This window comes from Lepus europaeus, chromosome 9 (assembly GCF_033115175.1).
Source record: "Lepus europaeus isolate LE1 chromosome 9, mLepTim1.pri, whole genome shotgun sequence".
NCBI classification, from domain to species: domain Eukaryota; kingdom Metazoa; phylum Chordata; class Mammalia; order Lagomorpha; family Leporidae; genus Lepus; species Lepus europaeus.
The window spans coordinates 8,923,764-8,949,097 of NC_084835.1; the positions used below are offsets into that span (position 1 = coordinate 8,923,764).

Genomic DNA, 25,334 nt, shown 5'->3' on the forward strand with positions numbered 1-25,334 from the left:
ACTCTCGTAGACAAATACCTTCAGCCTTGGTGTGTAAGGTGAATATGATATATGATGAATTTCATGTTTAGACTTGTGTCTCATCCTCAAGATGTCCCGTTATATGTGCTCAAATATCCCAAAATATGAAAAGAAAAAATCTAAAATCCAGAACACTGCTAGTCCTACGCCTCTGAGAGAAGTGACACTCAATGTTGTTGGGAAGGGAGGAATCCATCCACAGCTGCCAGCACTGGGCTGGAAGACGGTGAGGCAGGAACGGGGGTAACAGGAGGGGAACTCAGACTCCAGCCACACCACGGAAGGGCTGAGGGTTCCGAGGGGATGTGGGCCTGACTTCAGAGGCAGTAAGGAGCCCCTGAACCTTCTTAAGGCAGGATATGGCTTAGCGGCCTGCAGGCCCCGGGCGACTGTCCTGGTGGCACTGGGCACACTGACGCAAAGCCGGGGGAGCCACCGGCAGGGTGGACAGCTGGAAAGACAGAGCTATGGCAATGAGGGCCTTAGCATGGAGCAGCGGGGATTTAGAAAAATCAGAGATGCCGCTGACAGCTCAGGGGTGCGGACATGTGAGCACAGTCAAAGACAGCCTCAATCGCCCAGGAGGCAAAGGTGCCCTAAACCAGTCAAGCCTTCCTGCTCCAAGAAGCAGGCTGAGTGGATCTGGAGAGCAAACTCAGAGCACTCACACCTCCGGGCCTCTGCGTGAGACACAAGAGATCCTCTCCCGAGGGTGAGCATTTGTGAACTTGCTCAAAAGTGGAGAAAACAGAGGCAAGCTTGGAATCGACCTTGCTCGCTCCCCAGAACTGGGGAACACAGTCACGGGCGCCGTCTGGGAGCTGTGTGGTGAGGCCTCACAGCCGTGGTGGGAACATCACACAGCCCACGGCACAGCCCCTGCTCTGCGCACTGCAGTGAAAAGGACGCACTGTTAACCAAGCCCAAGAGAAAACGATGCCTTCAAGAGACGCAGGAAACACAGCTCTGAGGCAGCGGCTGGCAGGACACGCACACTGCTATACAGAGGACTTATCTGCTCTAAGCAGGCGGAGCACAAATACACCGATATGATCAAGTGTCACATACTGTACACGACTGTACACACAACCTGCACCTTTCGCCAGCCTCAACACGAACCCCTGAGGACGGCGGTGCACTGAGGTCACCGTCGCTACATCACTGGGCAACAGGAGCTCATCAGCTCCATTTTAATCTAACGGGACCATTGTCACTCGCAAGACTGCATTCCCCTGATTCCTGCGGGCCGGAAACGTCACCAAGCAGCCGTGCGACCGTGTACTCTTCACATGGGCTGGCCTCCTATCCAGGCAAGATCTGAGCTTCAACTGCTGATAAGCACTCTACTACGCAGTGCAGTGTTCAGAATAATCCCTTTATTTCCCCCATCAAGTTGAAGGGCAATACTTTCACAATTCAAACTCAGAGACATACATTAACATATGCCTTAACTTAGGCAAATTATGCAACGAAATAAGAACATAAATTAAAAGCATCAAAGAAAAGAAGGGAACAGATCCAGAACTCTAGATATTGCAACATAAGCTACTGCGAAGTCTAAATGCCCCCCAGCCCCAGAGGCAGGCCAGACTGGGGGAAATACAACCGAATAAATAACCCCCCCAGCAACTTACACTCAAACTAGGTCGGTAAGAGATTAGGTACCTGAGGCTCACCTACAAGGCAGCTGCCCAGCCACCTGCTGCCATCTCAGGGAATCAGCCAAGCTTCAGTTACCCAACAAGTCGAGGTCAGCCACGCGTCCAGAAGCTGTGGGGCAGCGGAAGATCCCTGTTCTCAAGGTGTGACGACCTTGTCCCTGTCTGCGGACTAGGGTAACATGCGGCCAAATTAAAAAGAGGGAAAAGAAAGGAAAAACAGGATTTAAAACTACCTGGGTATTGTATGATCAAATAGAGAATATGTCAACTAAAGAGTTGGCCTGAGTATCAGTTTTTATTTGAGGACTGTGTGTGGGTGTGCCTCTGTGTACATGTGTATGTGTCTGTGTGTATGCATGTGTGTGCCTATGTGGGTGTGTGTATATCTGTGTGTGCATCTGTGTTTGTGTATGTCTGTGTGTCTCTGTATATGTGTTGTGTGTGCCTCTGTGTCTATGTCTCTGCGCGAGTCTGTGTATGTGCTTGTGTGTGTGCCTCTGTGTGTATGTGCTTGTGTGTGTGCTTCTGTGTGTATGTGCATGTGTGTGTCTGTGTACATGCTTGTGTATGCCTATGTGTGTGTCTGTGTATGTGCATGTGTGTGTGCCTGTGTCTCTGTGTGTATGGCTTCTGTGTGCGCCTGTGTGCGCCTGTGTGTCTCTGCTTATGTGCATGTGTGTGTGCCTCTGTGTGTGTGCCTGTGTGTAGATGTGCTTGTGTGTGTGCCTGTGTGTATATGTGCTTATGTGTATGTTTGTGTGCCTCTGTGTGTGCCTGTGTGCCTCTGTGTGTCTCTGTGTGTGTGCCTCTGTGTGTGTCTGTGTGTCTCTGTGTGTGTATGTGCTTGTGTGTGTGTGTTTGCCTCTCTGTGTGTGTGCCTGTGTGTATATGTGCTTTTGTGTGTGTCTCTGTGTATGTGCCTCTATGTGTGTCTGTGTGTCTCTGTGTATGTGTCTCTGTGTGTGTATGTGTGTGTCTGTGTGTCTCTATGTGTGTGTCTCTGTGTGCCTCTGTGTATGTGTGTCTGTGTCTCTGTGTGTGTGTGTATGTGTGCCTCTGTGTGTCTGTGTGTCTATGTGTGTGTGCCTCTGTGTGTGTGTGTCTCTGTGTTTGTGCCTCTGTGTGTGTCTGTGTGCCTCTGTGTGTGTCTCTGTGTGTGTGTCTCTGTCTCTGTGTGCCTCTGTGTGTGTCTGTGATTCAGAATCCATGGCAAAGGCTTCCGTTTCCCTCCCCAGCGCAGTCACTCTCCCCGCACCTGGGTGCAAGCTTCCTGGCTTATCCTGGGACAGGCGTGTGGGGTCAGAGTATTGAATGAGCACCTGGGACAGGTAACCCAAGCCCATGCGAGAAGTGGTCAGTTTGGAGGGTTTGGTGTTTCAACCTGGGCAGATCAGGAAAGAGCTGCAGGCTGCCCAGACAGGTGTGCGCTCTGCGTCACCAGGCCCTGAGCAGGCTCCGCGGCAGCAGTGAGGGAAGTGAGGAGTTCCCGAGGCAGGCGACCCACAGGCTTCTGCAGCAGGCAGGTGTGAGATAAGGACAGCAGGCTGGTACAGTGAGACAGGTGGGAGACAAAGGCCAGGGCCCAGGCATTATCTAAGCCACCAAAGAACTAAGCAAATAAAGGTGGAAGATAGCGACAATAATAATAATAAAACAGAAAAAGTCTTCTGCATTTTACCTCTTGTACAACAGCCACAGCCCAACTAACCCAATAAAACACAGCGATAACGGAGGGGTGGGAGGAGACATTATGGGCACAGTAACAGCGAGAGGTCACACCGCACTGAGAGCCAAGCCAGCATCGTGAGGCTGTGTGAGGAATCTCTGGACACGCACCTGCGTTCAAAGCCAGCCCAGCCACTTTGTCCGTGTGACCCTGGGATGTGTGTGCACCGGGTGTGTGTGTGTGTGCACGCGCTTCCCCCTCTGTAAAATGAGATCAGTCGTACCGCCCTTAGAGGGTGTTCTGCGACATGAATGGGCTTCTTGGATATTCTTAAAGAATCATTCGTCAGGGCAGCCATTTAGCCTAGAGGTTAAGCTGCTGGTTAAAGGGGTTGGAGCTGTGGTGCAGTAGGTTAAGCCGCCGCCTGCAGTGGCAGCATCCCATGTGGGTGCTGGTTCGAGCCCCGGCTGCTCCACTTCTGATCTAGCTCCCTGCTAATGCGCCTGGGAAAGCAGCAAAAGATAGTCCAAGTGCTTGGGCCCCTGCACGCGCTTGGGAGACCTGGAAGAAGCTCCTGGCTCCTGGCTTCTGATCGGCCCAGCTCCAGCCACTGCAGCCATTTGGGGAGTTAGGCAGCAGATGGAAGATCTTTCTCTCTCTCTGCCTCTGCTTCTCTGTGACTCTACCTTTCAAATAAATGACTAGATCTTAAAAAAAAAAAAAAAAAAAAAAAAAAAAAAAAAAAAAGATGCTGGTTAAGACACCCACATCTCTGAGCATCAGAGTGTCTGTGCCCCATGCACTGCTCCGGCTCCTGACTCCTGCTTCCGGTCAATGCAGACCCTGGGAGGCCGCAGTGATGGCTCCAGTAACTGGGTTCCTGCCACCCACACCGAGAACATGGACTGAATTCCCAGCTCTCAGCTTCACCCTGGCCCAGTCCTGGCCAGGACAGACACTTAGGAAGTGAGTCAGCCAACAGGAATGCACTCCCTGCCCCCCCATACCTCTCTACCTCTCAAACAAATAAAAAATGTTTAAAAATCATTTGCCAAAGCCTATGGAAATACGCTGAATAAACTGCAAAGTGGTCAAAGTGTAGAACACAGACAGGGCTCTAGGGCACTGACCACTACCTCAGGCTCAGTGGTCTGGGGAGACTTCTCCAAAGACACGAAGGGCAGCTGAGACCAAAGGTGTGAAAGAACAGCCGAAGAGCAGCAACGCTCAGGGGCCACTGCCCTTGGCCAGTGTGCAAAGCCCAGGCAGAGCTGGGGCAAGGGGCAAGGGCCAGCCAGTGCACCCCTGGGGCGCAGGGTGCCATGACTTGGAGATTTCATCCCAGGCCAGCCTGCGTGGTCTCAGGACGACCTGCATGGCCTGGGGGTGCGGGTTGGGGGGTTGCTACATCCAGCTCCTCTTGGACCCCTTATGAGCCATCACTGGGCTATGCGGCACCTCGAGAATGAACCTAAACACATCCCAATGGTGCTGTCTTACTCCTGTGGCAGCTTCTGCATTTTACTAGAGCAAGAAACCAAACCCGCGGCCATTGGACAGGCTCACACATGGCACACACCACCCCCATCCCAGCAGGAGGAATGTGGCTGGGAAGGCTTAGCGCACACTGCAGGGGGTCTCCTCTGCAAGGCAAACCCGGTCTACCCACCCACCCACTTCTCATGGCTGTGGTCAGATGTGAGCATGACTCACTGCGAACACAGCACACACTTCGTGGAGTCTTGTTTTGTTTTTCAGGAAATGGGCATTCTATTTCCTTTGCCAGCTCCAAATAACTTAGGGTTGAGGATCGGGAAACAATAGGCATCAACTCTAAAGTTGCTAAAATTTAGGGGCATTACCAGAGCTGTGGCGTAGCAGGTGAAGCTGCCATGTGCAGTGTTAGCATCCCATCTGGGTGCCTGTTCGAGTCCCAGCTGCTCCACTTCCCATCCTGCTCCCTGCTAATGCGCCTGGGAAAGCAGTGGAAGACGGCCTGAGTCCTTTGACCCCTGCACCCATGTGGGAGACCAGGAAGATGCTCCTGGCTTCAGATCGGCCCGGCTTCGTCATTTGGAGAGTGAACCAGCAGATGGAAGATATCTCTAACTCTTATCTCTGCCTCTCTGTAACTCTGTCTTTCAAATAAATAAATAATAAAAATCATTTTTAAAAAAATTTAGGGGCATTCAGTGCGCATGACGAGCTCAGCAATCAATTAGAAAGCCGTGCTTCTGGCTAGCCACAAAGAATTGTCCCTTTTTGGTCATCAAAGGGGCATCTATCTTGGGAACAGAATTATGGGGTGTATGAGACATTTTTTTCGAGCAAGGGAATGGAATTCTCAGATACATCATGGAAGCTTTCCAAGGAGATCTGTGAAGTGAGAAGTCCGTGGCTCCTGGGGCAGCAGTGCCCAACGGAGCAACTCGGGCAGGGGAACAAGCACAGGGGGCACCGACGTGGCATTCCTGCTGCACCATCACTCGGCCACACGTCACACACGGGAAGGCCTGACTGCCACAAGCACACCGTTCCCTGATTCCTGCTGGCCCTGTCCCACCACCAGCCCACACTCTACTCCCCTAACAGCACCTCGTCCTGGGAGAACCAACTTGGCCTCTGCTGATCCAGGAGGGGGTCGGCTGTGCTACTGCACATGGGGACATGGCCTTCCTCACTGTCAGGAAATGAGAGGCATTCACTGGGACGCTCTCCTTTCTCCTACACCCCGTACTGCACACCATACACTTAGCGCACGTCCATGGACAACTCACTCAGTTGCGACTGAGATGCAACACCTGGCCCCATTGACACCAGCCTCTGGCGGACACAGGCCACGGCTGCTTCTCAGCGCCAGCATCCTCCCAGCTGGCTCCTCCCCAACAGCACCACCAAACCACACCAACCAGCTGCACGAAGCACGCATGCCCCCCTTTAATGTCCAACTCTCGGCCCACCCCACTCTGCTCTCTAAAAATCCAGCTGAATCAACAGAGCCTGGAGCGGGCGCTGTGGCTGAGGGTTAGGCCGCCCGCCACACCAGCATCCCCTATTAGCACACTGGTTCCATTCCCAGCTGTTCCACAAATCAGTGGAGGACGGCCCAAGTACTTGACCCCCTGCCACCCGTGCGGGAGACCTGGATGGAGCTGCAGGCTCCTGGCTTCCCTCTCTGGCCCACCCCTGGCCGCTGCAGTCATCTGGGGAGTGAACCAGCAAAGTGGAAAACCTCTTGCACTCTGTGTCTCCCTGTCACTCCTTTTCAACAAATAAATAAAAATAAACAGAGGCAGAATTTCAGATCAGAAAGCCAATGTTCGAGCCCTGCCTGCACACTTCCACTCATTCCACCTCCCACCAACCACTGAAGGCCAATTATGCCCCAGGCTTTGTCTGTCATGCCTGAGGTTGACAGCACGGGCTGTCACTTCACCTCTCCAGGCCTGCGTCTTCTCCCTTACAGCCAACAGTAAGGGCACTGCCTAAGACCGTCACGTATGCTCATCACGTGGACTGACAACATGACTGAGAGAAACCTTACACATGAGATGAGCAACGGATTCTCTCTCTGTCCCTCCCTCTCCCACCACCACCACCTCACACCCTACAGCTCACAACACCTCGCACATTTGCACAGGCGACCTCCCTGGATTCTCACCACCAAGCTGTGAGCCGCGACAAACCGCCAAACATGACGATCTCCCTTCTACAGAGGAAAATCCCAAGTGGCTTCCTGAAAAAGGCAAGACTAAAATCCAAGTCTCCTGGCCCTATACCCATCCTGACCATTCATTGGCAAGCTGATCTCCATAGAGAGTTCTGGGAGACAGGCACAATTATTTAGCTGAAACAGCTAAGAGAACCAGACACCCAAGACTTCTGCCCAGCACGCCTTCCGCTGGTACACCCTAATATGTTACAGGGCGGTCACGGGACAGTTCCTAACAGGCAGAGGGAAGCAAGGCCTCGCTCACCACCCTGGACTTGCTGGCAGGGGGAGACAAGGACTCGTGCAGTCCCGTCCGCAGTAGCCAAGGCAGATAAGAGGACTGTTGCTACGGGCCCCCAAGAGGCTGAGCTGGCGGGAACGACCCTGGCAATCAAAGACAGAGCCCTATGGATTCCTGGGGCCCCAGGAAAAGCCCTCAGGACTCTGGGCTCCAAGAAGAGTGTCAGATGAGGAAGCATGACATCCACTTAGTCATGCTCAAGAAAACCTGCTATTAAGTGCCAGTGGCTAACTGTCAGGGCTCAGTGAGCGGCGTCTCCAAACCTCCACCTCCGGGCGGCGCTGTGGCACGGCAGGGTAAGCCGCCGCTGGCAGCGCCCACATCCCATATGGAAGCACCGGTTCTGAGTCCTGGTGGCTCTGCTGCTGATCCAGCTCTCTGCTAATGAGCCTGCGAAGGTGGTAGATCATGGCCCAAAAGCCTAGGCCCCTGCCGTTCCCATGCGGGACCAGAATGGAAGCTCCTGGCTTCCGCCTGGCCCAGCCCTGGCTGTGGCAGCCATTTTGGGGAGTGAATCACTGTATCAAAGATCCCTCTCTATGACTCTTTGAAATAAATGAGTAAATATGCCTTTAAAAAAGAAAACTTTCACTTTGGTGCACTAACCCTGTGAAATAAAAGCCAGTCCTATTCAACACACTCTTCCCGTTCTCATGTTACCGGACAAAGGGCATAAGCAGATGGATGCTTCACCATCCCAGCCCTCCCGCCTCGGCACAGGCAAGTGTCAATCAGAGCTGGGACAATGCTCAAGGACTTGGCCAGCTTCTGCTCACACCCAGCGACTCCTGAAAAGACACGTGTCTGCAACGTGAACACGCACACAGGTTCCACGTCGATACCCAGAGAGCTACTGAACACATTGGCTTCCCCCAGGTGACAGCCACACTAGCACAAACCACAGAGCAAGAGCTCCCACGGTCCTAGCCACCAAGAGATGCTGGGGTGCTGACACAGGCGGGGACCCTTCTGCAAGGCTGGGCACCACTGCCCTGCAACCTCTGCAGGAGGCGGCAGGCCCACAGGTCGAGCACCTGTCAACGTCCCGTCCTCCAAAGCAGGGCAGCTTCGAGCTCAGGAACAGCGGCCTCACGACACAGGGAGAATCCGGCCAGCTCCGGCTGAATCAAGGGTCAGCATGGGGGACTCCACGAAGCTTGAACAATGCTCACCTCCAACGCTGGAGGTTTCCTGACGCCAAGGACATGATACGCGGTCACCATGACAACCCTGGCGCCAGGAGCTATCGGGCAGTATCACCACCCGCTGCCTCCAATCCTCAGTTAGGACAATGAAGTCTGGTAGCATAGGCAAGGTGCCCCAGGTACAGCTGAGGGCCACTGCATAAGCCTCAATATGCAAAACCAAACATAGGTCATAGGTTATAGGTCACAACATGTCTTGGGACCCTCACGCGAGGCCGCCTGATGCAGGCGCGAGACTTGTACTGCTGGCTCAAGTTCACCTGTCTCCCTAAAGTGCCCCCTGGAAGGTGACTACATAGCCCTCACTGGCCCGGCTGAGCCTAAGGTGGCTTTTCTTTCTGAAAAGAACACCAGTTCCCACCATTTGCCTCACTGTTGCAGGCACAAACCACCATGGGCCACGTAGGGCAGGCATTCGGCATGGCAGCTAAGGCACGGCTAAGGCACGGCTCGGGACGTCCACGTCCCATACTGGCTCTGCTCCAAGCCCAGCCTTCTGCTGATGCAAACCCCAGGAGGCAGCAGGTAGCTGGTTCCTGCCATCCATGTAGGAGAGCAGGACGGAGTTCCTGTCTCCCAGCTCCCGTCTGCCCCAGCCCTATGGACTGTAGGCATTCAGGGAGAAAACCAGCAGAAGTGAGCGCTCTCTCTCTCTCCCCCCACTTTTCAGATGAATTATATTACATGTGTTTAATGAAGTATGCTCCTGTGAACCTGTCTCATTTTTCAGACCTCAGCCTTCAATGGCACCGCATGTGGGAAAAGTGAACTCTTGAGCATCTCGGGTGTACTCGGACGTGCTTGTTTTTCCAACTCTGCTGTCTGGAGTCCTGGAGTGTCCTGTGCACAGGGACTGAGGTGCCACATCCTCTCAGGGACCCACTACTACCAGCAGTAAGACATGAACTTGCATCATAGTTGAAAGCTCCCCAGGTCTAACTCTGCAGTGTTCCCAAATGTCAACTCTCAGCCTCTTCAATGCTAAAGTCCCCTAATGCATGACACACTGGGTCACAGCCCAGGAACCGTCAGGACGTGTGATCAGTTCTCAATACCCAAGGTGGTTCTAGTCCATCAAACCTCCGAGAACCCTGAATGACTGATACTGAACCACTGTCTAAGGGAGTTAGAGGGTTACAGCCCTCCCAGCCGCGGGTCACGTTTTCGTCAACTGACCAATACAGAGCCTTATTTTATGTATGTTTCTACTTGATGACACCTTGTTAGAATCCACGGTTGATTCACCAACCCTGAACCCACAGTCTACAGCACCACAGCTCACGGTGGAACCAGTCTTACCTAACACACGCATCTCTTTCCCACGGTGCAACACAGCTGTGGAACACTGGCTAGCCCCTCAGCACCACACTGGGGGCTGTAAAATCAACAAAAGCACACCTGTTTAGAACAAGGGGTGAACCAGGAGGCAGGGCAGGGGCGTGCCCTCGGCCCAGCAGTTAGGAGGACCACATCCCACATCAGAACACCTGAGTTCAATCCCTGGCTCCAGCTTCCCACCTGTGCAGACCCGGGAGGCAGCAGGTGATGGCTGAAGTAACTGGGTCCCTGTTACCCCGGCAGCAGACCCGGACCGGGTTTCAAGCTCCAAGCTTCCGCCCAGCCCAGGCCAAGCCATTGTGGGCACTGCAGTACACCAGTGGATGGACAGCTCTCTTTCCGCCTCTCGGATACACAAATCAAAATGTAAAAGCAGAAGGCTGTGTATTGCCTTGGTCGACCCCAGCTGGGAAAACACGCGCTCAGAGAGACAAGTTCTTCCACATGCAGCACCCGTCCACAGACGTCCACCAAAGCACTGCCAAACACGGTGTCTGGGGCTACAAATGCACTTCAGTGAGAGGCACACTCTCGAATACACAACTGCACACAACAAGGATCCACGGTACCTGGCCATCACACCTGAGGCCCGAGAGGCAGGAAGTCTGGTCTGCAAGGTTTTCCTCCTTTGCCAAAGAGCAAGCACACCGTGTCCCAGGCAGACAAAGCGTCTCTGCTTCCAGTAATCCTGCTCTCCCTCCCCTCCTACCTTGGCAGTCAGCACCATTATGATTTAGCAACCCAGCTCCTAAGTGTTTTGTTTTGTTTTAATGTGGACAGGTCCTAAATTGGCTACAGACTGTTTGGCAGCATTCGCTTTATTCTTCTATTAAAACTCCCAAATTAACTTCAGGCAGGCCCCCTGCAAGAATTACAAATTACACCCACGTGGGTGCCAGTTCAAGTCCCAGCTGCTGCACTTCCAATACGACTCCCTGCTAATGGTCTAGGGAAAGCAGCAGGGGATGGCCCAAGCGTCTGGGCCCCTGCCACTCACGTGGAAGACCAGGATGAAGCTTGGTGATCCTGGCTCACTGCTGGTGCTGTAACCATCTGGGGAATGAATCAGCAGATGATTCTCTCTCTCTCTCTCTCTCTCTCTGTCTTTTTAACTCTTTAAAAATAAATAAATAAAACTTTTTAAGAAGAATCACAAATGACGTGCAGGAACAAGCACTTGGCTCAGCAGTTAAGGCCCAGTCCCATATCAGAGTGCCTGGGTTCAAAGTCCAGCGTCTTGCTAATGGGCACCCTGGGAGGCAGCGGGCCGTGGCTCAGGTCCTTGGTCTCCTGCCACCTACCAGATTAAGACCCTGGTTCATGGCTTCAGTCTGGCCATATGGCATTTGCGGAGTGAACCACTGGATGGGAGATCTGTCCCTTAAATAAACAAATAAATAAAAAGCAAAATTCTTAAATGCGCCTTAGTTAACCTAGCTTGCCGAAACTTAATCTAAGAAGAAACTTTCTCTTTCACCAAGTTCTCACAGCTGTAACATCTAACACAATCAAAAGACAGCTTGAAAAATGTGTTTAGGCCAGCATACAATGCCATTGTTTTAGTAACATTAAGATTTTCCCATGTATTTGAATTTACCTCCTGTACGTACAATCTCTAGAATATCATCAAGTCATATTAAATGTCGCTAAACAACTTTTAATTATTGGTGTTCAACTGACTATTTCATTAAGACAAATTCAAAACTGCACTGCTGGAACTGGCATAGCATAGCAAGTTAAGCAGCGGCTGCACACACTGACGACCCACACAGGAGCACAAGGTCAAGTCCCAGCTGCTCCACTTCTAATCCAGCTTCCTGCTAATGTACCTGGGAAAGCAGTGGAAGATGGCCCAAATTTTCAGGCCCCCGCCATCCATGTAGCAGGCCCAGATGGAGTTCCTGTCCTGAGTTTGGCCTGGCCTAGTCCTAGGTGTTGTTGCTATTTGGGAAGTAAACCAGCATTTTTTTAAAAGAATTATTTATTTGAAAGTCAGAGTTACACAGAGACAGGGAGAGATGGAGAGAGAGAGAGAGAGAGAGAGAGAGAGAGAGAGAGAGAGCGCTTCCATCTGCTGATTCACTCCCCAAATGGCCCCAATGGCCAGGACTGGACCAGGCTAAAACCAGGAGCCAAGCGCTTTTCCTGGGTCTCCCACCCGAGTGCAGGGGTCCAAGCACTTGGGCCGTCCTCCGCTGCTTCCGCAGGCCACGAGCAGGCAGCTGGGTCAGAAGAGGCGCAGCTGGGACTTGAATCGGCACCCATTTGGGATGCCAGCACCAGGAGGAGAGGCAAAGTCAAGTCTTCCTGCCGGGAGACGAGGGCGGCCAGGCTGAGCCCACGGGAGACGGGAAGGCCTTCCCACGACTGCAGGTTTGGAAGAGAAATTTTCGCCTCCCCAGCTCAGGTCAAATCAGGTCCACCTGCGCGGGGGGACGCGGCAGGGACCGCGCTGAGTGACCATGTCGGATCTTCTGGTTCATCAATCGGACCAGAAAACGGCCATCGCCCTGTCTGAGGGAGGAGGGCGGTGCGTGGGGGAGGCCGGCACCTCTCCACAGACCCCGCGCCGGAGGAGCCCAGTCCACCGCCGCCGCGTTCACGGTCCCGGAATGCGGTCCGCGGCTATTTATAGCACGATTATCTTCCTAATTGTGTGGTGTTTTGGTCAACCTAAGAATTCGTTTGCATTCCTTCGCACGCGCCAGGCTAAGGCTCGCTGCCCACAGCCCTGAGGAGACGGAGACGAAGGCGAACCCCGCAAACCCCGCAAACCCGCCTCAAACGTCCCGGGCTCCATCCCGCGGATCCCGGCTCCGAGTCTGCGCGAGGACCAAGCCCGGGGCCGACGCCGCCCGTGCCGGCCCACGAGGGCCGCACGCGACCCCCGACCCCCGCGCGCCCGTGGGCTCGAGGACCCCGGGCGGCTGAAGTTGGCTGTCAGTCAGCACCGGCCGCTGCGTGGCCAAGGGGGCCAGGAGGAGCGGCCAGACGCCCCGCACGGCGGGAGGCAGGCGGATCCCGGCCCCGCGCCGCGAGCAAAGCGAAAGCGAGTTTCTAACCGCGGAGCCCACGGCACAGCACCGAGCCCGGGGCTCGCACCCCGCGCGTTCACGCGACCGGGGAGCCGGGCGCCCGTCGGTGGGACCCCGCGCACCGGCCCGAGGAGGGGGCGGCACGGGGTCGGGGACAGGGCCCTGGGCCCTAGGGCCCCGCGCCCCACGCCTCCCAGCCTAGGCCGCCCGCAGCGCGCGCGCGAGCGCGGGACCCCTGCCGCGGCTGGGCCTCCGCCTCCGGGGGTCTCGCAGGCCGCCCCCCCGAGAGCGCCAGCCGCCGCCGCCGCCGCCCTCCAGCGGGCGCTCCAGCCCCGCTCCCGGCCCGCCCGGGTCCCGCGGGCGCCCGGCTCCCCAGCACTCACCGCCGGGCGGCCTCCGGGCCGGCGGGGCCCCGGCGAACAGCGGGGGCCGGGACCGCCGGGCACGCTCGGGGACGCGCGAGCAGCACACTCGGGGGCGCGCTCCCGCACCGCAGGGGCCCCCCGAACACACGCACGCGCAGACGCGGGCCGCGCGCCGGGCCGGCTCCGCGGCGGACGCGAGCGCGGGAGCGCGAGGAATCCCTGGAATGAGGCGCCGCCCGCCCTCGCTCGGCCCGGCCCGGCCGGCAGGACACGCCCCCGGACACGCCCCCGCCGCTCAGCAGGTGGGGCCCGGGCTCAGGTGAGGCGGGGCGGGGCCTCGCTGTCCGCCCGCGGCCCCGCCCCGCGTGCCCACCGGGCACCGAGAGCCTGCGGTGCAGGCGGAGGGCAGCCCGCCGGGCAGCCCGCCGGACAGCGCGCGTGGCCGCGCGGGCGCACCCGAGGCCGGCGGAGGCGCACACCGTCGGGGTGCAGGCGCAGCCCCAGCTGCCCACCGCTGCGGGCCGGGCACGGCCCCCTCGCGCCCAGTGGACACAGCGCTCGGGACGCCGCGGCCCGGGGACGGGTGTCCGAGCCCCCGCGCACGGCCGCCCTCCCCGCGTCTCCCAGCCGGACACACGCACCTGCGGATCAGACGCGCCGCTGCGGGTCGGGGCCGGGGGACGCCGCTCGGCTCCCGCCCATCGCAGCCGCTCAGCCTCCCCGAGGCGCCGGGCTGCGCCTCCGCGCCGCTCCCCTCCCTCGCCCGAGGAGGAAGTCCCCGAAAATCCACGCCGCGCGGGGCTGGCGAGGGCGGCGGGGCGCTGCTAATGGGCGCGGGTTCTCGTTACAGCCCGGGCGCGGGCACGTGACCGCCCGGAGACCAGGCCTGGCTTTAATTTTTTTTTTTTTTCCCCTGTCGGAGATTTGGGGGCGGGGGCCTTGCCCGGTTGTTCTTCGTTCCGCCGCTGCTAAGAAAACATTCGCTTAGCGCGGCCCGCCGCTAACTTCGGAAAACCGGAGGAGGCTGGCCTGGCTCCCCTCGGGCAGCTCTGGCTTGTCTCGGTTGGGAGCGACCCTAAAAACCGTTCCCGCTTCCTGGGGTGGGGGCTGCAGTTTTCAGCCTGTTTCCCCGTCTGCCGCCCCACCCGGTCGTATCCAAAAAGGCCACGGCGCGCTGTCTCCCTGGGCCCTGACCCTGCAGCGTCCACAGGTCAGGGAGGTTAAATGGTTTTGTGAAACAGGTGGAGGGGCTGGCGTGGAGCTGGGGAGGGCGTGTGCTCGCTCGGGCCATGTTTTAGCTCATCCAGGGTGTAAGAGAAGACCTGGGCAAGACGGCCAAGTAGGGGGTCTTCATCCTGCCAGGGGGCGAGGAAACAAGGACGCAATGTGGCAGACCAGGAAAAGGCTTTGGGATTCCAACAGACCCGGATCTGAACCCAAACGCGGCCTCTTTCTTGGTTCCGGGACGTTGGGCAGGCTGCCCATCTTCAGTTTACTCATCCGTGACAGCCCCCCCGGCCTCGGACCGTGTGCACCAGGTCCGTGCCCGTGACAGCCCCCGGGCCTCGGACCGTGCGCACCGGGTCCGTGCCCGTGACAGCCCCCGGGCCTCGGACTGTGTGCACTGGGTCCGTGCCCGTGTGCCGCTTCTCTCCTCCGGAGCATCTGATGGCGAAGGGATAGGTAAGGGATCGGCCCAAATGCTGCCAGTTAGAAAAACGCTGGCGTTGCCCGTTTACCAAACCGGCCTGGGGTTTGCAGAGCATTCCCACATCTGATTATCTCATCTGAGCTTCATGACGGCACTGCCCTCAGTTTGCTGCCCTGTGATTTCCACGCTGGGTCAGGGTAGAGGTCCTAGGGCTGCCTCTTTAATCTCCATCACTGCTGAGAGAGAGCCTGCCTTGGCAGTTAAATCACCAGGGCAGACGGCCTTCTCCCGGGCATGTGACCGGTCTTCGACCCTGGCAAGAATTACTCTCGCTCCTCGCCTTACATCACCATTAGTGTGGACTTAGCTCTGGCCACATCGAAGCGCGGCCATGTAGCAGGAGAGAGACATAGGAAGATGGGATGATTTCCTGTCTAGGGGGACTCAGACGGGAACGTGGCACACACAGAGAGAGTGTCACACGCTGACCTGCTGCACTGTGGACGAATCTGGACGGTGTTGAGTGAGAAACGTCAGCTCCCAAAAGGTGGCATGCGGCACAGTGCTATGTTGGTGGTGTTAAAAAATAAAATGGAAAATAACTTCAGGAACCCATACACCACCACAGTTTCAACGAGTTCATTTACAATTCGTGGTTTGGAAAAGAAACCAGGTGTGGATTCCAAAATGGACCACACCAAAATAAGCATCTTTTGCTTCTCTGTGTTCCACAAACTCTGAAAGTTCCCCTGTACCTGCAGTGAGGTTCTATGCAACAGGCCGGCGATGTGGCACAGCCAGCGCCTGCAACACCAGCTTCCCACATCCGAGTGCGGGTTGCAGTTCCAGCTGCTCCACCTCCAACCCAGCCTCCTGGTGATGCATCTGGGAAAGCGGCAGAAGACGGCACAAGTGCTCGGACCCGGGCCACCCACGTGGGAGATCCAGATGCCATTACAGGCTCGGGTCAGTCCTGGCTGTTGCGGCCATTTGGGGAGTAAACCAGCAGGTGAATGCTCTCTTTCTGTGTTTCACCCTGTCTTTCTGCCTTTCAAATAAATACAAATAAATCTTTTTAAAATATATATATATATAAAATGGAAGTCAGGGAAGGTTGATACCAGGACTCAAGGTCAGGGGGAGAGGCAGGCCTGGGCTTGGATGAGAGGTGGCCATCGGGTTCGATGTAGGGTACCGTCAAGGTCCTAGCTGTTGAGCAGTGAGTTCACAGATTCAGCATTCTAGACGAGTACTTAGGGGCAGGCATTTGGCCTAGCAGCTGAGAGGGTCCACGTCCTATATCAGAGGACCTGGGTTCCATCCTCGGCTCTGGTCTGTGACTCCAGCTTCCTGCTAATGCACACCCAGGAAGGCCCAGTGATGACTCAAGTCACTGGGTTCCTGCCACCCACCCATAGGGGAGCTTAGCTCTAGTGGCCTGGCTCAGGTATTTCAGGAATGAACTGGCAGATGGGCGTACTTGCTCTGTCTCTCTCTGCTCCCACTCCTAGCCTCTCAAATAAATAAAATGTTTTCAAACATTTATTTATTTTCATCTACTTGAAAGGGAGAGTGCCAGAGACAGCAAGAGCTACCCTCCGTTAGCTGGTTCACTCCCTAAATGCCCACAACAGCCAGGGCTGGACCAGGCCAAAGCTAGGAGCCCAGAAGTCAATCTGCATCTCTCATGTGGGTACCAGGGGCACAAGCACTTGAACTGTCTTCTGCCTCCTGAGATTCACGAGCAGGAATCTGGGTCAGAAGTGGAGCAGCCAGGACTTGAGCCAGTGCTCTGGTATGGGACACAGGCATCCCAAGCAAGGGCCCAACCCACTGACCCTGGCCCCCCAAAATACAACACTTAACTGATGGTTGCACAACAGCGGGAATGCACTTAATGCCACTGAACCACATACTTCGGGCTGGGTAAATTGGTAGATTTTATGTTACACTTTTACCACAATTTTTAAAAGTAAGGAAATGAAAAAAATGGGCAAATAAGAAACAAAAACCTCTTAGGTAGGTGACTAAGTAAAGATAAACTATGTTTCCAACCAATGGTTTTATAAATGCATCAGAAAATGCATTTATAAAAATGCTTCATTAAAAAAAAAAAAAATGAAGGTAATCGAGCAGCTGTGTGCAGGGAGGCCAAGGAAAAACAGGATTGGTTCCAAGCTTGTCATTGTTGAGACCGAGTGACAGGCGTGCTGGGGTTGTTGGGGTCGGTACATTGTTCTGGCTACTCTTGCATGTCTGAAATTTTTCATTAAACATTTTTTTTAAATTTTTTTTTTGACAGGCAGAGTGGACAGTGAGAGAGAGAGACAGAGAGAAGGGTCTTCCTTTGCCGTTGGTTCACCCTCCAATGGCCGCCGCGGCCGGCGCGCTGCGGCCGGCGCACCACGCTGATCCGATGGCAGGAGCCAGGGGTTGATCCTGGTCTCCCATGGGGTGCAGGGCCCAAGCACTTGGGCCATCCTCCACTGCACTCCCGGGCCACAGCAGAGAGCTGGCCTGGAAGAGGGGCAACCGGGACAGAATCCAGCGCCCTGACCGGGACTAGAACCCGGTGTGCCGGCACTGCAAGGCAGAGGATTAGCCTAGTGAGCCGTGGCGCTGGCCCATTAAACATTTTAAAAACTAAAGAGGAGCCAGCACTGTGGCTTAGAAGGTAAAGTCACCACCTGCAGCGCCAGCATCCCATGTGGACACCAGTTCTAGTCCCAGCTGCTCCACTACCAATCCAACTCTCTGCTGTGGCCTGGGAAAGCAGCAATTCCTTGTGGGCACCCATGTAGGAGACCCAGGAGAAGCTCCTGGCTCCTGGTTTTGGATCAGCTCAGCTCTGGCTGTTGTGGCCATTTGGGGAGTGAACCAGCAGATGGAAGACCTCTCTCTCTCTCTCTCTCTCTCTCTCACTCTACCTCTATCTGTAACTCTTTCAGATAAATAAAATAAATCTTCAAAAAAACAAAAATGAAAGGGAAGAGGCCAAGGGATGCTCAGTGAGCCACTGCTGTACCTCCTGCCCATGGCCTCACCCTCGTTTGCTTCCCAGTCCCCGTTTCTCTCTGCAGCCTCCCCCACCTGATTGTCAGCCATCTCTCTACCACAGAGCTCCTCATAGCTTTGCCCCCCTGTTCCTGTCTCCCAACATCTCCTCCGCACCTGCATGGTTTCCTAACTGGCTCCTTTCATGCCTGCATAGTTCACGTTGCTCAGCGAGACCATCTGACCCTCAGAAAGGAGGACCTGCCTGGAAGTCGTGCGTCCCAGAGGACCCGCGACACCGAGCACGGGTGCAGCACCCAGAAGCTTGGTCCACCACTAGGGGCAGGGCTTACGGCCCCACGATGGCCCTGACCAATGTGGAAAGGCTCCGGGGAGTTCCGTTAACGAGGAATCGGGTCTTTGCCTTCCCGGGACTTCTGAAGGCTCTTCAGTTAGTCAGTATTGCAAGAAGCGGTTTTCTCTCCCACAAGGCTGCGGGTGAGGTGGTGCATTCGTGCACACGTCCTGCCTTGCTGGGCCAGCAGGGAGACGGGGAAGCCCCAGCGCTGCCACGTGAAATGCTCGTTGTGCAGACACTGCTGTCCTCCTCCTGGCACTACCGCGCTTGCACGGGTCTCCCTGGTTCTCTTGTCTTCACCCCTCCTGCTCCTCAGACTGGCTGCACGGGCACTCCTGAGAGCTACTCCTCAGTGCAGAGGCTCAGGCCCCACCCAAACCTGCATTTCCGCACACTCCCCAGCTAGCTCTCAGACTGCGCTTTGAGAAACACGTCCTGTTGCCTCCTAGAGAAGTCTGCGTAGCCAATAATAAATGTGTGCGGCATGCATGGATAGTGCTAAGCGTTGTGTCTCCGTCATTTCAATCTATTGAAAAGCCCTGTAAAGGAACTGCTACAAGATCCTTGGGTTGATCATTGTCAAAATCCTGGGTATGATACTGTCTAAGAGGTTTTTAGAAATTATTTATTGATTTATTTTATCTGAAAGGCAGAGAAACAGAAACAGAGCTCTCCCATCCAAATGCCCACAACAGCCGGGAATGGGCTGAGTTAAAGCCAGGAGCCAAGAACTAGATCTGGGTCTCCCACGTGGCTGACAGAGACCTCACTACTTAGCCGTCACCTGTTGCCTCCCAGGTGCATTGGCAGGAAGCTGGGTTGGACGTGCCGAGTAGCTGAGGCTCCAGCCAGCCACTCCACTGCGGAACGCAGGTATCCCAAGCGGCGCCTTGACTTGCTGGGCCACAATACCTGCCCCTATTTTTCCTACTTTTGTGCTCAGGAAACCGAGCTTCGAAGAGGCCTAGCGAGCAGCCCAGCTCAAGTCTGCCCTGAGACATTCCCACGTGCACGCACTGTTCTCAATCCTGGGGGGACGCCACGGTGAGCAAACATCGCCTCTGCCCAGTGATCAGGACGGGGCCATCAGGACTCAAGCCCAGATCTGGCTGTCGGGCCCTCTGCTGCTTAGATTTCAGAGAGATGGTCACACAATTGCGATGTGACAAATAATGGAGCCACCCAAATTTGCAAAATTTCTGGACACGTGTACAGAAAAGCATGTAGCAGTGCCAGGTACGCAGCCAGCACTCAACAGAGCCAGAAGGAACCTCACCTTCCCCCAGGTGAGGGACCAGTGAGATGCCCCAGGTCTGTCTCTACCCTTCCCCCAACTGCACGGCGTCCAGAGATGATGGTGCAGCCATCGTGAGGGGATTCACCTGAACTTGGCGTCTGTTTCAGAGTTAGCCAGGGAACTCGGTGTGTGTGTGGGGGGGTCCCAGTGCATTGTCCTGAACGTCAGCTGTTTCCACGGCACCGTTCTCAATGAACCCCGGTAAGCAAGCACAGAATGACGGCCAGAACCACCGTCCAGGCCTCAGATACCTGAGTGGCATCTCACCCTGATGCAAAGATGGCACCTGTCCCCACACGAGGAGTTCTCCTTCAGAGACCTGAAGAACAGCGTAGCCGGGCAGCACAGTCTAGCTCGCTTTGCTCCAGGCAGACGTCCCTGGGGCGGTGACGGGACAGTCTGCAGAAAGGGATCCAAGGCCAGGCAGAGCTGACTGCTTCTCAGGCCATGGTTAGAACTGGGCCAGCAGGTGTTTTCCCTCGGAGTGCGCGGTTGCTCAGGGCAACACCCCCAGAGAGAAATCCCTCGCACTGGGATTGCCGTGTCTCTCTTGGCTCCGATCTCTTCTTCTGCCCTTGGCTCTGACAAGTGTGTGCTCCATGGCGGCGAGAAAAGGGAGAACAAGGGAGGGGGGAGGGGGCAGGGGAGGAAAGAAAGGAGAGGAGCGTTGCCGGGCGCCCACCAGACGCGAGGCACCGTGTTCAGCATTCACAGTTGGTGCCGTGGGAGCCTGTGAGAAGGCCTTGCTGTGAGGTTCCGAGAGGCTTGCATGGGGCAAAGCCAGGGGGTAACGCAGCTGGCCCGACGCCACGTTCACCCGTCTTTCAACACTGCCTCTAAGTTCACCGGGAGAAGACCGGTTGGAGAAGCTGTCAGTGAGTCACTGAGTCTGCTCTCCTAGACTGGGCTCCCGCTCCAGAGAGCCCCGCTCTGGGAGTCCCGGCCACTCCGGGCTGCCCCGTGGAGCTGGAATTTGCTGGTGTTCCCCGCTCAGAGAAAGCGTGAAGACTCGTGCACGCTCAACCTCGTGGGACGGGGTGGGGCTCACGCTGCTTCTATTTCTTTTTTTTTTTTTTTTTTTTTTTGCAGAGTGGACAGTGAGAGAGAGACAGAGAGAAAGGTCTTCCTTTTGCCGTTGGTTCACCCTCCAATGGCTGCCGCGGTAACGCGCTGTGGCCAGCGCAACGCGCTGATCCGATGGCAGGAGCCAGGTACCTATCCTGGTCTCCCATGGGGTGCAGGGCCCAAGGACCTGGGCCATCCTCCACTGCACTCCCTGGCCACAGCAGAGAGCCGGCCTGGAAGAGGGGCAACCGGGACAGGATCGGTGCCCCGACCGGGACTAGAACCCGGTGTGCCGGCGCCGCAAGGCGGAGGATTAGCCTAGTGAGCCGCGGCGCCGGCCACGCTGCTTCTATTTCTATCCCATCAGAGAAAACTTGTGACACGGCCTCACCCAGGTGAAGAGGGCACCGGAGAGACGCAGTCCCTGGGTGAGCAGCCACCCGTCAACAGCTGTCCCCGAGGGACACAGGTCTTTGGTGACTGGTTGGCCATCCCGGTCAGGGCAGAGCGAGCTGAATGGTTTCTACTGGGCTGCCGGTGAGCGTCTGGGAACGGGAGGCTGCCTGCGGAGGAGAAATCTGGCTGTGGACCTGAGCCAAAGCGGAAGGCAGTCACGAACCAGAATGGGCAGCTGGGGCACGAGCAGGTTCCCACTAGGGACGGGGAGAACCAAGAGCGCGTGCTGTGCTGACCTCCTGTGAGCCCGTGAGACACCCAGAGGACACGGGGAAGGGCAGCTGGATGCAGGAGCCAGGGGTGCAGAGGAGGGCTCAGCACCGGGGCTTAAACGCTGCGCTGCCTCTTTTATCCAGGGGCTTCTTTTTTGTTCTCCCCTGAGCCAGGAAACTGTTTGAATAGTTACGAAACATCTCCTTCTACAGAAGTAGCATAAAATTACAGTTGCTTTCTCCATAATTATCAGAATTGTTTCTACTTGAGCTCTTAGCTAAGTGGGGCTGGAATCAACAAAAGGTTTCTGTCTGTTGGCTCAGAGACCCCACCCCCACCCCCCAGGAAGCCGTACTGTTGATGTCTGCCATGCTTAGCTCTCGTGACATCATCTGGTCCTTGAAAAAAAAAATGCCTCTTTGCGTATTCGCAGCTCCAGGGAGTTCAGCAGCGTCCATGAAACACCTCCCAGCTCCTGTCATTCACCACTTCCTCAAGGGTGAGTGCTGACTGCATCCATTTCAAAGACTGATGAAGCTGCTGACAGCTCTGACAGCAGAGGAAGCCGTCGGCACCACAGTGTTTAGTGCGTGAACTCTTCTGTCATCCGTTGTCCTCGTGACCTTGAGTGGTTCCTGGAACCCCGTGGGCTGCACGGTTCACATCACCACTGGGCATCGCCATACTGGGGCTTCTGATCCTGAAAACTCCCTGCACAGAGCTCCGGGCTCCTCATTGCACTTGACCCTAAATCATTGCCACACTTGCATCATGTCTCAATGAGAGGTGATGTTTGCAATTCTACACATCAAATAACAGCTGTACTATTATATGCAAAAACTCATTCAACACATAGCTAACTGAGAGCCCACTGTGTGCTGCTAGTTAGCTGGGAAGAAGACATAGTTTTTGCTGGTGGGAGAAGACAGGTAATAAACAAATAAAGAAGTAATTATAGAGGGGCCGGCGCCATGGCTCACTTGGTTAATCTTCCGCCTGCGGTGCTGGCATCCCATATGGGCACCCGGTTCTAGTCCTGGTTGCTCCTCTTCCAGTCCAGCTCTCTGCTGTGGCCCAGGAAGGCAGTGGAGGATGGCCCAAGTGCTTGGGCCCCTGCACCTGCATGGGAGACCAGGAGGAGGCACTGGTTCCTGGCTTCAGATCGGCATAGCTCCAGCCAAAGTGGCCATTTAGGGGGTGAACCAACGGAAGGAAGACCTTTCTCTCTGTCTCTCTCTCTCACTGTCTAACTCTATGTGAAAAAAAAAAAGAAGAAGAAGAAGAAGAAGTAAATATAGAGTGAATCAGGTGCAGAGTGCAGGAGAAAGAACTGGGAGACCAGGGCTGGGATGACTGAAAAGCAGGACACTTCAGTAATAAGGCATAACGTTAGGGCAGGGACCTGAAGGAGGTTGAGGGAGCAAATCTCATGTAGACGATGGGGGAAGACTGCGACACGCCAGCCAAGGACAGGGCAAGTGCAAGGGCCCGGAGGCAGGATGCACCCGGCATGTTTCAGGACCGGCGGGGGAGGCAGCGCGGGAGGGAGGAAGAGCCAGGGGAGAGGTCACCGCGGTCGGTGGCCGGCAGCTCATGCAGTAACTGAAGCAGAGGGTTTTTTTCCCAGCACCTTCATGTAACTGGAGGAGGGAGAAAAACAAACCTATTTCCGGGTGTAGAACGCTTTGCAAAGAAAGCATTGCACAGGCGGGGACTTCCCGTGCAGCTGCAACACGAAACACCTTCAAAGCGGAGGGCGTGCCCCAAAATGAGAAAGGGGCCGGCTCATGACGTGGGGCACAGCACGAGCTGTCTCCCTCCCCCAGCAGGTTTTTGCACTGTTCAGGTTCACTGAGACCACATGCCGAGTCCCACAGCCCCGCAGGGACATGCTCTGATCAAGTGTGGCCATCAGGGGCCGGTGCTGTGGCACAGCGGGTTAACCGGCATCCTATATGAGACCTGGCTGCTCCACTTCCCATCCAGCTCTCTGCTGTGGCCTGGGAAAGCAGTAGAAGATGGCACAAGTCCTTGGGCCCCTGCACTCATGTGGGAGACCTGGAAGAAGCTCCTGGCTCCTGGCTTCGTATCGGTGCAGCTCCGGCCATTGCGGCCATTTGGGGAATGAACCATCAGATGGAAGACCTCTCTCTCTCTCTCTCTTTCTTTCTGCCTCTCCTCTCTCTGTGTAACTCTGACTTTCAAATAAATAAATAAATCTTAAAAAAAAAAATGTGGCCATCAGCCACCTGCAGAGACGCTTCCCACCCCTCATGCTCTCTGATGACCGAACAGTGCTGATCTGACAAATACTCTGTTTTCTGAATTTCAGCTCCAAAACCTGACCCGGAGGCCTTTTATTAGCTTGTCGATGTAAACAGCAGCAGAAGCTGGTTTAAATAGACTTTTTTTGTTGTTTTCAAGGACAGAGTGTCCCATACCAGATAGATTACCTTGGATGGTTCCCTCCTACTGTGCCCTCCATAGGGAGAGTCAGCAAACAAAAAGCCGAGTGTGGACCCTGGGCCAGGTCACTGCGGGGCTGGCGGGCACTGCTCCAGCAGTAACCCCAGGGGTGCGGGTAGGGCTTCAGTTGGTGCCTACAAGGCTATCTTATTCAACATTGAGTGTGCGATGCAGGCGCCGTGGACCACGTGGGTTTGTTCCCCGCGTGTAGACACCCTGCCCATATGGAAAGAATCACCCATGCCTGGATCTAGAGAGGCCCCTGAGAGCTGAGGGTTCCTGCCTGGGGCTAAAAGACAGGCTTGGCTGACTGGATGTTTCCGTCCAGGGTCTTAACTTTTATTTTTTTGTGATTTTTAAATAAATTTTGTTTATTTGAAAGACAGAGTTACAGAGAGAGATAGAGAAGTCTTCCATCCACTGGTTCACTCCCCAAATGGCCGCAACGGCCAGAGCTGAGCTGATCCGAGGCCAGGAGCCAAGAGCCAGGAGCTTCCTCCAGGTCTCCCACATGGGTGTAGGGACCCAAGGACTTGAGCCATCTTCTACTGCTTTCCCAGGCCATAGTAGCCAGCCAGCGCCAGCCCCCAGGGCCTTAGCTCTTCAAAGATGACTGGAATGCTTCGTGGTGGCAGCATTGAGTCCTGGAAGGGCAGTGCCGGGGCCACAGGAGTGAGTCCTGGGCCGGGAGGCCCTGGGGTGGCCCAGCCACCTTCCCTCATTCCCGATCTCTTTGTACCTTTGATTCTCCAGCTTTCTCTTGTTCTTCTGCCACCCAATACCCACTCAACAAATTCCGAGTCTGCTTCCGTTAATCAGAGAGCATTGCTGTTGTCTGCAACTCAGAACCTCGGATTAATTTTTTTTTTTTTTAGTTTTATTTATGTAAAAGGCAGTGTTATAGAGAAAGAGAGAGAGAGAGAGAAAGAGTGAGAGAGGGAGAGTCTTCCATCTGCTGGTTCACTCCCTAAATGGCCCTAATGGCAGGGGCTGGGCCAGACTGAAGCCAGGAGCCAGGAATTCCATCCAGAGCTCCCATGTGGGTACAGCGGCCCAAGCTCCTGAGCTACCCTTGCTGCTTTCCTGGGTGTATTAGCAGAGCTGGATCGGAAGTGGAGCAGCCAGGACTCTAACTGGCTTCCATGTGGGCTGCTGGCGTCGCAGGCAGCGGCTTGACCTGTTGTATGCCACAGTGCCGGCCCCCTCAGCCTGATCTTAAGTCATTTTGAGACCCCCATTAAACAGTAAAACTTCCCCAGCGCTCCCAGCGTTGACGCGTGTTATTTTTGTTGTCCAGCTCCAGGATGCACACCATCCAACTAAGCTAAACTCCTTAGAGGCTCGCAGCTTTTAAGCAGCTATAAAACACAAACACATTTAATGAGCTAAATACAAGCAACAGCAGCAAATCCACACACAGAAACGCACGGCACTTCTTGGCAAGGGCGGCTGGTGCTGTCTGGGGAAACCAGACGGCTGTCGGGAGCGGGAAAGGAGCCGGAGGGCTGGGGCTCGCGTGGTGTTGGGTTT

The 25,334-nt window shown here is 55.5% G+C and overlaps 1 protein-coding gene and 1 pseudogene across 2 annotated transcripts in view; both read right to left on the minus strand.

Annotated features, from left to right (window-relative positions):
• VGLL4 (vestigial like family member 4) overlaps positions 1–13,384 on the minus strand; it is a 171,507-nt gene extending 158,123 nt beyond the window's left edge. Inside the window, exon 1 of one of the 2 annotated variants that reach the window (XM_062200459.1) lies at positions 13,323–13,384. The gene's annotated coding sequence lies outside the window, so the exon portion shown is untranslated. Of the gene's footprint in view, positions 1–1,697; positions 1,716–13,322 lie in introns of those variants that run through there. The other variant, XM_062200460.1, reaches the window with a different exon arrangement.
• Positions 13,385–21,782: 8,398 nt separating this feature from the next.
• LOC133766711 (protein MIX23-like) lies at positions 21,783–22,022 on the minus strand (annotated as a pseudogene).
• Positions 22,023–25,334: the final 3,312 nt, after the last annotated feature.